Here is a 12,760-nt window from a genome sequence, read left to right as displayed (position 1 = left end):
ACAGCTCCAACCCCCATATTTTGTGTCTGACACATCTTCTCATATGTTTTATGCTTCCTGACCTATTCTCAACCCTTTTAATTATTGCATGTGAATTTGATGTTTAACTTGTAATTCAGACCTTTGGGAGTCACACACCTGTCACGTGGGAATGGAGAGTTTCTCAACACAGCTCCAACCACAATATTTTGTGTCTGACACATCTTCTCGTATCTTTTAAGTTTTCCTGACCTATTCTGAACCCTTTTTAATTATTGCACTTGAATTTTGTTCTATCACTTGTATTTAGACCTTTGGGAGTCACAAACCTGTCACATGGGAATGGAGAGTTTTTCAACACAGGTCAAACCACAATATTTTGTGTCTGACACATCTCTCCTATCTTTTATGTTTCCTGACCTATTCTCAACCTTTTTAATTATTGCATGTGAATTTTGTTGTTTAACTTGTAATTTAGACCTTTGGGAGTCACACACCTGTAACATGGGAATGGAGAGTTTCTCAACACAGCTCCAACCCCCATATTTTGTGTCTGACACATCTTCTCCTATCTTTTAAGTTTTCCTGACTATTCTGAACCCTTTTTAATTATTGCACTTTGAATTTTGTTGTATCACTTGTTATTTAGACGTTTGGGAGTCACACACCTGTCACGTGGGAATGGAGAGTTTCTCAACACAGCTCCAACCACAATATTTTGTGTCTGACACATCTTCTCATATGTTTTTGTGTTTTCCTGACCTATTCTCAAGCCTTTTGAATTATGCATGTGAATTTTGTTGTTTAACTTGTAATCTAGACCTTTGGGAGTCACACACCTGTAACATGGGAATGGAGAGTTTCTCAACACAGCTCCAACCACATATTTTGTGTCTGACACATCTTCTCCTATCTTTTAAGTTTTCCTGACCTATTCTGAACCCTTTTTAATTATTGCACTTGAATGTTGTTGTATCACTTGTAATTTAGACCTTTGGGAGTCACATACCTGTCACGTGGGAATGGAGAGTTTCTCAACACAGCTCCAACCACAATATTTGTGACTGACACATCTCTATATTTTAAGTTTTCCTGACCTATTCTGAAACCCTTTTTAATTATTGCATGTGAATTTTGTTGTTTAACTTGTAATTTAGACCTTTGGAGTCACATACCTGTCACGTGGGAATGGAGAGTTTCTCAACACAGCTCCAAACAAATATTTTGTGTCTGACACATCTTCTCATATCTTTTAAGTTTTCCTGACCTATTCTAAACCCCTTTAAATTATAACATTTGAATTTTGTTGTATCACTTGTAATTTAGACCTTTGGAGTCAAACACCTGTCACGTGGGAATGGAGAGTTTCTCAACACAGCTCCAACCCCAATATTTTGTGTCGACACATCTTCTCATATGTTTTATGTTTCCTGACCTATTCTCAACCCTTTTTAATTATTGCATGTGAATTTGTTGTATAACTTGTAATTTAGACATTTTGGAGTCACACACCTGTCACGTGGGAATGGAGAGTTTCTCAACACAGCTCCAACCCACATATTTTGTGTCTGACACATCTTCTCATATGTTTTATGCTTTCCTGACCTATTCTCAACCCTTTTTAATTATTGCATGTGAATTTTGATGTTTAACTTGTAATTAGACCTTTGGGAGTCACACACCTGTCACGTGGGAATGGAGAGTTTCTCAACACAGCTCCAACCATAATATTTTGTGTCTGACACATCTTCTCGTATCTTTTAAGTTTCCTGACCTATTCTGAACCCTTTTTAATTATTGCACTTGAATTTTGTTGTATCACTTGTTATTTAGACCTTTGGGAGTCACAAACCTGTCACATGGGAATGGAGAGTTTTTCAACACAGGTCAAACCACAATATTTTGTCTCTGACACATCTCATATCTTTTATGTTTCCTGACCTATTCTCAACCCTTTTTAATTATTGCATGTGAATTTTGTTGTTTCACTTGTAATTAAGACCTTTGGGAGTCACACACCTGTCACGTGGGAATGGAGAGTTTCTCAACACAGCCCAACCACAATGTTTGTGTCTGACACATCTTCTCCTATCTTTTAAGTTTCCTGACCTATTCTGAACCCTTTTTATTATTGCACTTGAATTTTGTTCTATCACTTGTTATTTAGACCTTTGGGAGTCACACACCTGTCACGTGGGAATGGAGAGTTTCTCAACACAGGTCAAACCACAATATTTGTGTCTGACACATCTCATATCTTTTAAGTTTCCTGACCTATTCTCAACCCTTTCTAATTATTGCATTTGAATTTTGTTGTTTAACTTGTAATTAAGACCTTTGGGAGTCACACACCTGTCACGTGGGAATGGAGAGTTTCTCAACACAGCTCCAACCCCCATATTTTGTGTCTGACACATCTTTTCCAATCTTTTAAGTTTCCTGACCTATTCTGAACCCTTTTTAATTATTGCATGTGAATTTTGTTGTATCACTTGTAATTTAGACCTTTGGGAGTCACACACCTGTCACGTGGGAATGGAGAGTTTCTCAACACAGCTCCAACCACAATATTTTGTGTCTGACACATCTCACTATCTTTTAAGTTTCCTGACCTATTCTGAACCCTTTTTAATTATTGCATGTGAATTTTGTTGTTTAACTTGCAATTTAGACCTTTGGGAGTCACTCACCTGTCACGTGGGAATGGAGAGTTCTCAACACAGCTCCAAACACAATATTTTGTGTCTGACACATCTTCTCTATCTTTTAAGTTTTCCTGACCTATTCTAAACCCCTTTTAATTATTACATTTGAATTTTGTTGTACTACTTGTAATTTAGACCTTTCGGAGTCAAACACCTGTCACGTGGGAATGGAGAGTTTCTCAACACAGCTCCAACCCCCATATTTTGTGTCCGACACATCTTCTCATATGTTTTATGTTTCCTGACCTATTCTCAACCCTTTTTAATTATTGCATGTGAATTTGTTGTTTAACTTGTAATTTAGACCTTTGGGAGTCACACACCTGTCACGTGGGAATGGAGAGTTTCTTAACACAGCTCCACCCCCATATTTTGTGTCTGACACATCTTCTTATATGTTTTTATGTTTCCTGACCTATTCTCAACCCGTTTTTAATTATTGCATGTGAATTGTGTTGTTTAACTTGTAATTTAGACCTTTTGGAGTCACACACCTGTCACGTGGGAATGGAGAGTTTCTCAACACAGCTCCAACCACAATATTTTGTGTCTTACACATCTTCTCCTATCTTTTAAGTTTTCCTGACCTATTCTGAACCCTTTTTAATTATTGCATTTGAATTTTGTTGTATCACTTGTAATTTAGACCTTTGGGAGTCACACACCTGTCACGTGGGAATGGAGAGTTTCTCAACACAGCTCCAACCACAATATTTTGTCTCTGACACATCTCATATCTTTTATGTTTCCTGACCTATTCTCAACCCCTTTTAATTATTGCATGTGAATTTTGTTGTTTAATTTGTAATTTAGACCTTTGGGAGTCACATACCTGTCACGTGGGAATGGAGAGTTTCTCAACACAGCTCCAACCCCATATTTTGTGTCTGACACATCTTCTCCTATCTTTTAAGTTTTCCTGACCTATTCTGAACCCTTTTTAACTATTGCACTTGAATTTTGTTGTATCACTTGTTATTTAGACATTTGGGAGTCACACACCTGTCACGTGGAATGGAGAGTTTCTCAACACAGCTCCAACCACAATATTTTGTGTCTGACACATCTCATATCTTTTATGTTTCCTGACCTATTCTGAACCCTTTTTAATTATTGCATGTGAATTTTGTTGTTTAACTTGTAATTTAGACCTTTGGGAGTCACATACCTGTCACGTGGGAATGGAGAGTTTCTCAACACAGCTCCAAACAGAATATTTTGTGTCTGACACATCTTCTCATATCTTTTATGTTTTCCTGACCTATTCTAAACCCCTTTAAATTATTACATTTGAATTTTGTTATATCACTTGTAATTTAGACCTTTGGAGTCAAACACCTGTCACGTGGGAATGGAGAGTTTCTCAACAAAGCTCCAAACACAATATTTTTGGTCTGACACATCTTCTCATATCTTTTATGTTTCCTGCACCTATTCTGAACCCTTTTTAATTATTGCACTTGAATTTTGTTGTATCACTTGTTATTTAGACCTTTGGGAGTCACACACCTGTCACGTGGGAATGGAGAGTTTCTCAACACAGCTCCAACCACAATATTTTGTGTCTGACACATCTCTTATTTTTATGTTTCCTGACATATTCTCAACCCCTTTTAATTATTGCATGTGAATTTTGTTGTTTAACTTGTAATTAAGACCTTTGGGAGTCACATACCTGTCACGTGGGAATGGAGAGTTTCTCAACACAGCTCCAACCACAATATTTTGTGTCTGACACATCTTCTCATATCTTTTATGTTTTCCTGACCTATTCTAAACCCCTTTAAATTATTACATTTGAATTTTGTTGTATTACTTGTAATTTAGACCTTTCAGAGTCAAACACCTGTCACGTGGGAATGGACAGTTTCTCAACACAGCTCCAAACACAATATTTTGTGTCTGACACATCTTCTCATATGTTTTAGTTTCCTGACCTATTCACAACCCTTTTTAATTATTGCACTTGAATTTTGTTGTATCACTTGTTATTTAGACCTTTGGGAGTCACATACCTGTCACGTGGGAATGGAGAGTTTCTCAACACAGCTCCAACCACAATATTTTGTGTCTGACACATCTTCTCATATCTTTTAAGTTTTCCTCACCTATTCTAAACCCTTTAATTATTTACATTTTGAATTTTGTTGTATTACTTGTAATTTAGACCTTTCGGAGAGTCAAACACCTGTCACGTGGGAATGGACAGTTTCTCAACACAGCTCCAACCCCCATATTTTGTGTCTGACACATCTTCTCATATCTTTTATGTTTCCTGACCTATTCTCAACCCTTTTTAATTATTGCATGTGAATTTTGTTGTTTAACTTGTAATTTAGACCTTTGGGAGTCACACACCTGTCATGTGGGAATGAAGAGACTCGCAACACTTCTCCAAGCACTGGTATGGCATTATCTATCAATGTTGATCTTCATTTTCTCACCTGGTGATATAGTCGGAATCATTTTGAGCATTGACATGGGAGTTTTGTTGTATTGTTTGACATTTGGAGCATTTGGAGTCACACACCTGTCGTGTGGGAATGGAGAGTCTCTCAACACAGCTCTAACCACCATATTGTGTGTCTTATAACATCTTCTTCTATTGTTTTAAGGTTTCCTGATGCTATTCTGAACCACTTTATATTATTACATTTGAATTTTGTTGTATTCATTGAAATTTAGACCTTTTGGAGTCACACACCTGTCACATGGGAATGAAGAGACTCACAAATATCTCCAACCACTATGCATACTTATGCATATCATGTTTTTGTCATTTTTATTCTTAGCGACCTTTTCTGAAACTGTTTGAGTATTGACATGGAAATTTTGTTGTATCAATTGACATTTGGAGCTGTCAGAGTCACACACCTGTCACATGGGACTGGAGACTCTCAATACTTCTCCAAACACTATAATGCTGTAACTTATCAATTTTCTCCTTCATTTTATGTTTTTATGAGCTATTCAAAAGCAGTTTGAATAATGACATCATAATTTTACCTATCCATTGACATTTGGAGCAGTCGGAGTCACACACCTGTCATGTGGGAATAGAGACTCTCAACACATCTCCAACCACTACCGGTAAATGGTGTGACTTATCCATATTTTCCTTCTTTTTATTTCTTGATGAGCTATTCTGAACCAGTTTGAGCAATGACATGGGAATTTTATCTATGCATGACTTTTTGGAGTAGTCAGAGTCACACACCTGTCATGTGGATATGGAGACTCGCAAGACATCTAAAACTACTATATTGGTGTCACGTATTAATGTTCTCCTTCATTTTATTTCTAAGTTAGCTATTTTCAACCAGTTTGAGCAATGACATGGGAATTATATTCTATCAATTTACATTTGAAGCATTCGGAGTCACACACCTGTCATGTGGGAATGGAGACGTTCAACACATCTCCATCCACTATAGTGGTGTGACTTATTCATGTTCTTCATCAATCTAAGTTTGTAGTGTGTGATCTATTCTGAACCAGTTTGAGCAATGACATTGGAATTTTATCTGTATTGCTCTTTGGCCCAGTCGGAGTCACACACCTGTCACGTGGGAATGGAGTCTCTCTCATACCACATAAAACCTCATACGTAATGACCATCATCCTCACAAACAGTGCATGAATCTCTTGTAACAATACTCACAGCAATCATGTAGATATCAAGATAATGGGAATTTTAACATTCAGTCAATTTAAATTCTGTGAGCAATAAGAAATACTGATGATGTAACTATGCACTCACCAAACATCTTTCTTGTACAGCTGATGTGTTGTAAGAGTATTTTGAAGAGACATTGATTTAAGAAAGTAATAATGCATTTTATCATACACTTTTACACCTCCTACCATCCCCCGTAAAACATCCGATTTTCATTGTTGCAAAACACTACACAGGTATATTAAGTTGTCTTGCTATGTTTTCTTGTTTGTACTCAGATTGGCAGTTGACTATGTAGACGAGGTACTTTGCAAAGAAGCAGTTGTCTTGTGTCAAGAAGAAAAGGCATAAGCCTGAAGATGCAGACATTAGCTTTGTATAGTAATAGAGATTTTGCACATATGACGGTTGGGTGAAAAGTTTTGAGCCTAACTATGAAGGAGCGATGCCAGATCAATGGAGCTTGGTTTGAATATATTTCAACTCTTCAGATGACAACCTAGAAAAGGGACAAACTATCAACGGAAAGTACTATTCTAACCTGTTGAGGGAGTTACGGGAGGCTGACAAAATACGACGAGGGACAGTTGAGAAAGGTGTCTTTTTCCATCCGAACAATGCTCCACCTCACAAGTCAGTCATTGACATGGCAACAGTGCGTGACTGCGGCTTCAAACTCATTCTACGTGCCCACCATAGTCTCCTGACCTGGCACCCTGAGACTTTCATCTCTTCCCCACATGAAGAAATAGGAAGCTGAAAAGCATTTTGTATTTTAAGGCAATTTTTGTCATTTTTGGTCAAAATCTTTTTCATAAAAAATAATTGTCATAGCTTTGATATTTAGTATACAGGTTCAAAGAGGTTATCAACATGTAATATATTCAAAATATGATGAAATGTACAATTTTATAATTGTGGAGCAATGTTTGCCATTTTTGGTTAAAAAGTGTGTTTCTAAAAACCTGCTTGTCTGATAGCTTTGATATTTGGTATACAGGTTCCTATAGGTCATCCTTGTGTGATATATTGATATTGTGATGAAATCTTCTATTTTGTATTTTGACACAAGTTTTACCATTTTTTGTCAAAAACCATTGTTTCGCAAAAGTTACTCATCTGATATCATTTTTGTCAAACTGCCTGAATAAGTGTCCACCTAGTGTCAGAGACGGATTGCAAAGACACTGTAGGTATAAATGACAGTTTCCTATGCTTGCTACTGATGAATGTCTCAGTGTGTAAATATGGATCTGTAATGAAACATTCTTCTGTCATAACAATACGTATAACATTGTATTGCCAAGTGACCTCTGCACTCAGTATATATTTGGTGTTATGCTATGTACGTCCTCTATACTGTCCATGCCTAAAGTAGCTACAGGGACTTTGACCCTATGTTTCATTGTTTTCCTTGTGTAACGGTAGTTCTAGTCTGTTTGTACATCACTGTATTTACACAAAATGAATACAACCTGAAAACTCCTGCATGGTAAGCCATGACCATGTTGTATTACCTATGTGGTCCAGTATTTTCAAATAGCTCAGACGTAGTACACTCTGACTCAAAATATTTAGCTATGAAGTATTTCACATGTACTTACATATTTGCTCTGCTTCAAATGCATGATTGACATAGCTACGTCTAGAAACACTACAGTATGTATTTACAAAATGGGAACACGATTAGAAACAAGAAGTGACATATATGTGAAACACAAAGTTCAGTTCTAAAGAGAACAAGTGATTGAAACTTGTGGAAAGAGCATTGGTTGCACTGAACTGTTAGCAGAACAGGAAACAGGCAAGCTGTGCAATTGAGGAGTTTTCTATCTCCATGTTCAGTCGCTCACGACGATCATGGAGCCAGTAGCGGAGCTCGTTCTTCTATGCTATATACGGCAAGCTTTGTGTTCATTAGCCTATATGCTCACTGTGTTTCGAATGTTGTTATAAACGGCTTTTCTAGGTCAGCATAGTGTTTCCTGTTTGATGAATGTCAGTGTTGTATAATATTTGAAGGGAATTTTGCGAAATCAACAAATTTGTCTTGCTTTGGAACCGTAACAGTCTTACAAAGAGTCACGCGTGACAAAGCGTAGTCTTAATTCACTGCCCACGTGTGGGGGTTACCAGCCTGATGTAAAAGCCATTCCACAGATTTCCGATTCATATAAATGTGTGCATAAACAAGAAAAGTAAACTCACTAATTTTAACAGACGTGATGGGTATGCCCTATTTGGACCAAATAAGCTTTACCCACCACGTCTAAATTTGTGTCGGGAAAAGCTGTCATGTTTGTAAAATTGGACAAAAATAGGGGTGGAAGTTGCAAACAGTCCTGCAATATTTGACATAGACTAGTTTCACAAAGTGTATTGATTATACTAAATATATTGAAGTCTATCAAAAAAAAAACTGAATCATACTTTGAAAGGAGACAGCGTTCAGCATTGGTCACTCTGGTGGCACCTTTTCTCAAAAACTATAAAATCAGTCTCTAAAGCCAACCTATGCCAAAATTCCTGTGATATTTTTCCTTGGTAAGTTCAAGGGGATGTTATAAGTATGAAAATATTTAAGTTTATCGTAATTTGAAAAGAGACCGGATCGTGACACTGGTCACCGTAAGGTTGGATCAAAGAATGCCTCGGTTGATAGAAAATTAGACATTTCATTATTCTATTGGTAGAATCGCCGTAAGGTCAAACGTTGGATTTGATCTAGAGTTCAAGGTAGAAAGAAACGGGGGTAACACGACTAGCTTGTTTTGAGAAGTGATAGGTGAATATATATTATCATATGGTTTTTGTATAAAGTATGATATTGCATACCCTACCGCTAACCGGGTTTTTTGTTTTGAGGAATCATTCCTCATCTGACTAGTTTCGAACTATTCTTGGTCATACAATAGCTGCCATTGTCCGTCTGTGTAATGGCAGTGCCATTTGCATGCTTGTTCACCATATCCATTCCTTATCGAATATTGAGTAAACTTTTGTTTCTGCACAATACAACATAAATAAACAGCAAACCGAATTTGCTAGTGAAGACAGTTTCAAACTTGCAAGCAAAAGACAAACCGTATCCGCTGCCAGCATACAGGGACTTGAAGATCCACGTTCGATAGGGATAATAATTTGATTGAGGCAGTTCACGAGACAAGAAGACCGGCCGCGAGCATAGCTGGGAACGGCTAAGCCCGCGCCATGAGCGTTGCCGAGCGCACGCGGAGATTATAGACATGCTGCCTTCGGCGTTTTGAGAGGACGTAGGACAAATTCCCCGCTGTTGATTGATTCTTAGGAATCCCATCGAATCACGGTATGTTACAATTTTTCATTACACAAAATGTTACTCAAGCAGCTACATGTCATTTAAATCGAAAAACTGTCTTTGATCTTTAACACTGGACCGCAAGTGTAATATGTGAGCTATAATAATGTTTGGCTAAATCTATTCTCAGAGTGCTGTTCTGTAGAGCCCAGAAGGGAGAGTACCGGTAACATTTGACAATTTGTCAGTTTTATTTTGATATGTACAAACTATTTTCTTATTTTATTCTCAATAAACTTTTTTAAATTACCCAATGTTCAGCCTGACAACATAGTCTGCATATGTGATTAGTGCATTGTCATCATCAATTTCAATGACGAAAGCCAAAGTAACACCCTGTCTCCTTTAAATTCTCTTCTTGCTTTTAGATACTCTCAGTTTATTTATACCCATTACACGCTCTTGAGCTAATCTATAAAAATCAGAAAATGATTTGAAAATCTTACAACAATTGGGTATCAGAGTCACCGCATAATAAAATAATAATATGCGCATGCGTAGTCAGTAAGCCGCTTGGGCGACTATTATGGGAAGGGGTTTGAGAATTCAAAGTGGGAAGTTTTGACTCTGCATATTTTGCTGAAGGAAGATTAGAGAATTTGTAGTGACGAAAATACTGATATCATAACCAGGCAAAAATTATATCGAACGGTCAATTATTGCGTATCTAACGGGGAACAGGCATTTCTGTTTGACTCCTTAAACCCGGAAGTATCAAAAAAAAAAAAGTACCGTTTTAAATAATGACCGAACATGTCCCTGTGAAACTATGATAAACGTTTGACGGTTTTCCTTTATGAAAGTGGATTATACATGCCTCTCTGACATATTAATTCTAGTATTCCACGAGCGAAATATATTGGTCGTCAGATACATTTCCTCACTTTATAATATAGACAAGGCATTTATGTTTCGACTCTCTGAACCCGGAAGTATCAAAAAATATTTTACATTACTTTCGAACGTATGCTTGTGCGACTATGATGAAACGTTGTGGTTATTCTTTATGAAAATGTGTTGACAAATGCCTTCCTAACATATTCATTGGGCATATCCACCGGCAAAATCAGATTCGCCAGATCATTCCTCACATTACAATAAGAATTCAGCTGCATATGGAACAGGCATGTATGTTAAGACATCCTAAACCCGGAAGTATAAAAACAAATGAAAAACACCGTTTTACTTAACATTTGATCGTATCCTCGATGTGCGACTATAATAAAACATTTTCATTGTAGAAGTGAGATTACAGATGCCTTCCTGACATGTTACTTGAGTATATTCCACTAGGGAAATTATCATCAAGTTCGTCAGATACATTTTCTCCTTTCACAGTAAGAGTCCAGCTACATGCAGTTTTAAAGTGCAGGAATGACGGAAGTCACTCCAAGTACAGTGTCACAGTACAACATCTCGCCAAGGCATAATCTTCAAAGTGACCCGTACCTAAAATTTAAAAACAATGCAACTCCCCTTTCAACACTGAGCACGATTACTTCTCCACTCTGTCAGATATAAACCATTCTTATCTCGGAGAGCTGTATGGCGTTTTGTTAGCCAAAATAGAAACGTCCTTTTAGCAAATTACTTCGCAAGTACACAGTCTCACTTTCATAATAAACAAACGACAGTATTCTAACTATACACATGAATATCAGAGTTTTTGGTGAACGTACCTGTCAATGAAATTGCGAGGCACAGAATCAACCAACGTTGAAGGCCACATATTGTTAATGATCGTAGTGTAAGCCTTGTTTGTGACGGTGTATAGGGAATTATGGGAAAACTTTAAGTTCGTGTAGGCTATAGGGTCTTATTTTACACACGTAAAAACTTATTCGCGACATTGACTATTTAGTAATTTGGCAAAAGATACGTGTTTTTTTCAGGTTCTGACCTTTTACTACACTAAGTCTTCTGAAATATATCTCAAAACAAAGCGGTTAATTCTTGTTCGCATTAGGTAGTGGAGATCGGCCATGGTATGCCAAGATGGTTTCCAATTGTTATTAAAATAGCCAGTGTTATAGCTTCGCCCAGTTGAAAGACCATGGAAATGAAAAGTAGGTCACGCTGCTACGCCTAGGCTTGCCTTTAAGGCAAATGACCGGGTCAACATTCAAGAGACCACTAGACGGCGCCAGAAAGAATCTATTGTCCAATATACCCTACTTCCAGCTCTATAAATAAATGTACAGGAGAGACAGAATTAAACACACTCTTATCAAAAATGTTCATTATATTTGCCTTCGTTGCGTTTCCTTCATTCCATTTCAGATATGCAACGTAACTATGCACAAAAAGACGACATTATGAGGTGGACTTAAAAGTACGGGTCACTTGTTGGCCACTTGCAGTTCGTGTCGGAACTCGATAAGCAACCAGTTAACAGCGTACTGTAAACGTAACATATCCGCCGACATGTACATTTTGATGTGCCACGGAACCGGTCCTGGCCACTTTCAGGATGTGTGGCTTATTCGCGGGTATGCCTTGCATGGCCAACGCATATCAGGCCAGGGTGCAGTAGGGAAAAATTAAAGGCATTCTCAAACGAGTTACTCGGCAAAATTAGCTAAAGATAGTGTACGTAGAAACTTGTTTAAAAGTACTCCTGGTGAAATGTAAGAAATTCACTGCTAGAAAACGTCAAAGCCTGACACCAAACGAATATTCAGAAATGTTAAAAGCTTTAAATTGTGTGTGTGTGTGTGTGTGTGTGTGTGTGTGTGTGTGTGTGTGTGTGATAGATTTTTTGTCGTCGATACCTCTCAGAATTCTCCGTCAAATATCACGTAATTTGCTACATGCACACGGCATCTTGAGGGATGAAACTCGATCTGTTTAGGTTTGGGAAATTTAATTAATGCAACAATTCAGAGTTTAATGTGTTAGAAATGTTCATTTATAATACAGCATTCTGTAAAATTTATACTTTAGGTTCTTTCGATAATTTGTCAAAATAAAGTCAAGTAAATACGTACTTGGTTGCGCGCCATGGAAAGATATACAAATATCAGAACACTAAAGACAGCTGAAAAAACTACAGCAACAGTACAA

The sequence above is a fragment of the Ptychodera flava genome, unplaced genomic scaffold (genome assembly GCF_041260155.1).
Source record: "Ptychodera flava strain L36383 unplaced genomic scaffold, AS_Pfla_20210202 Scaffold_79__1_contigs__length_559180_pilon, whole genome shotgun sequence".
Classification (NCBI taxonomy): domain Eukaryota; kingdom Metazoa; phylum Hemichordata; class Enteropneusta; family Ptychoderidae; genus Ptychodera; species Ptychodera flava.
This window is presented reverse-complemented; position numbering follows the sequence as displayed.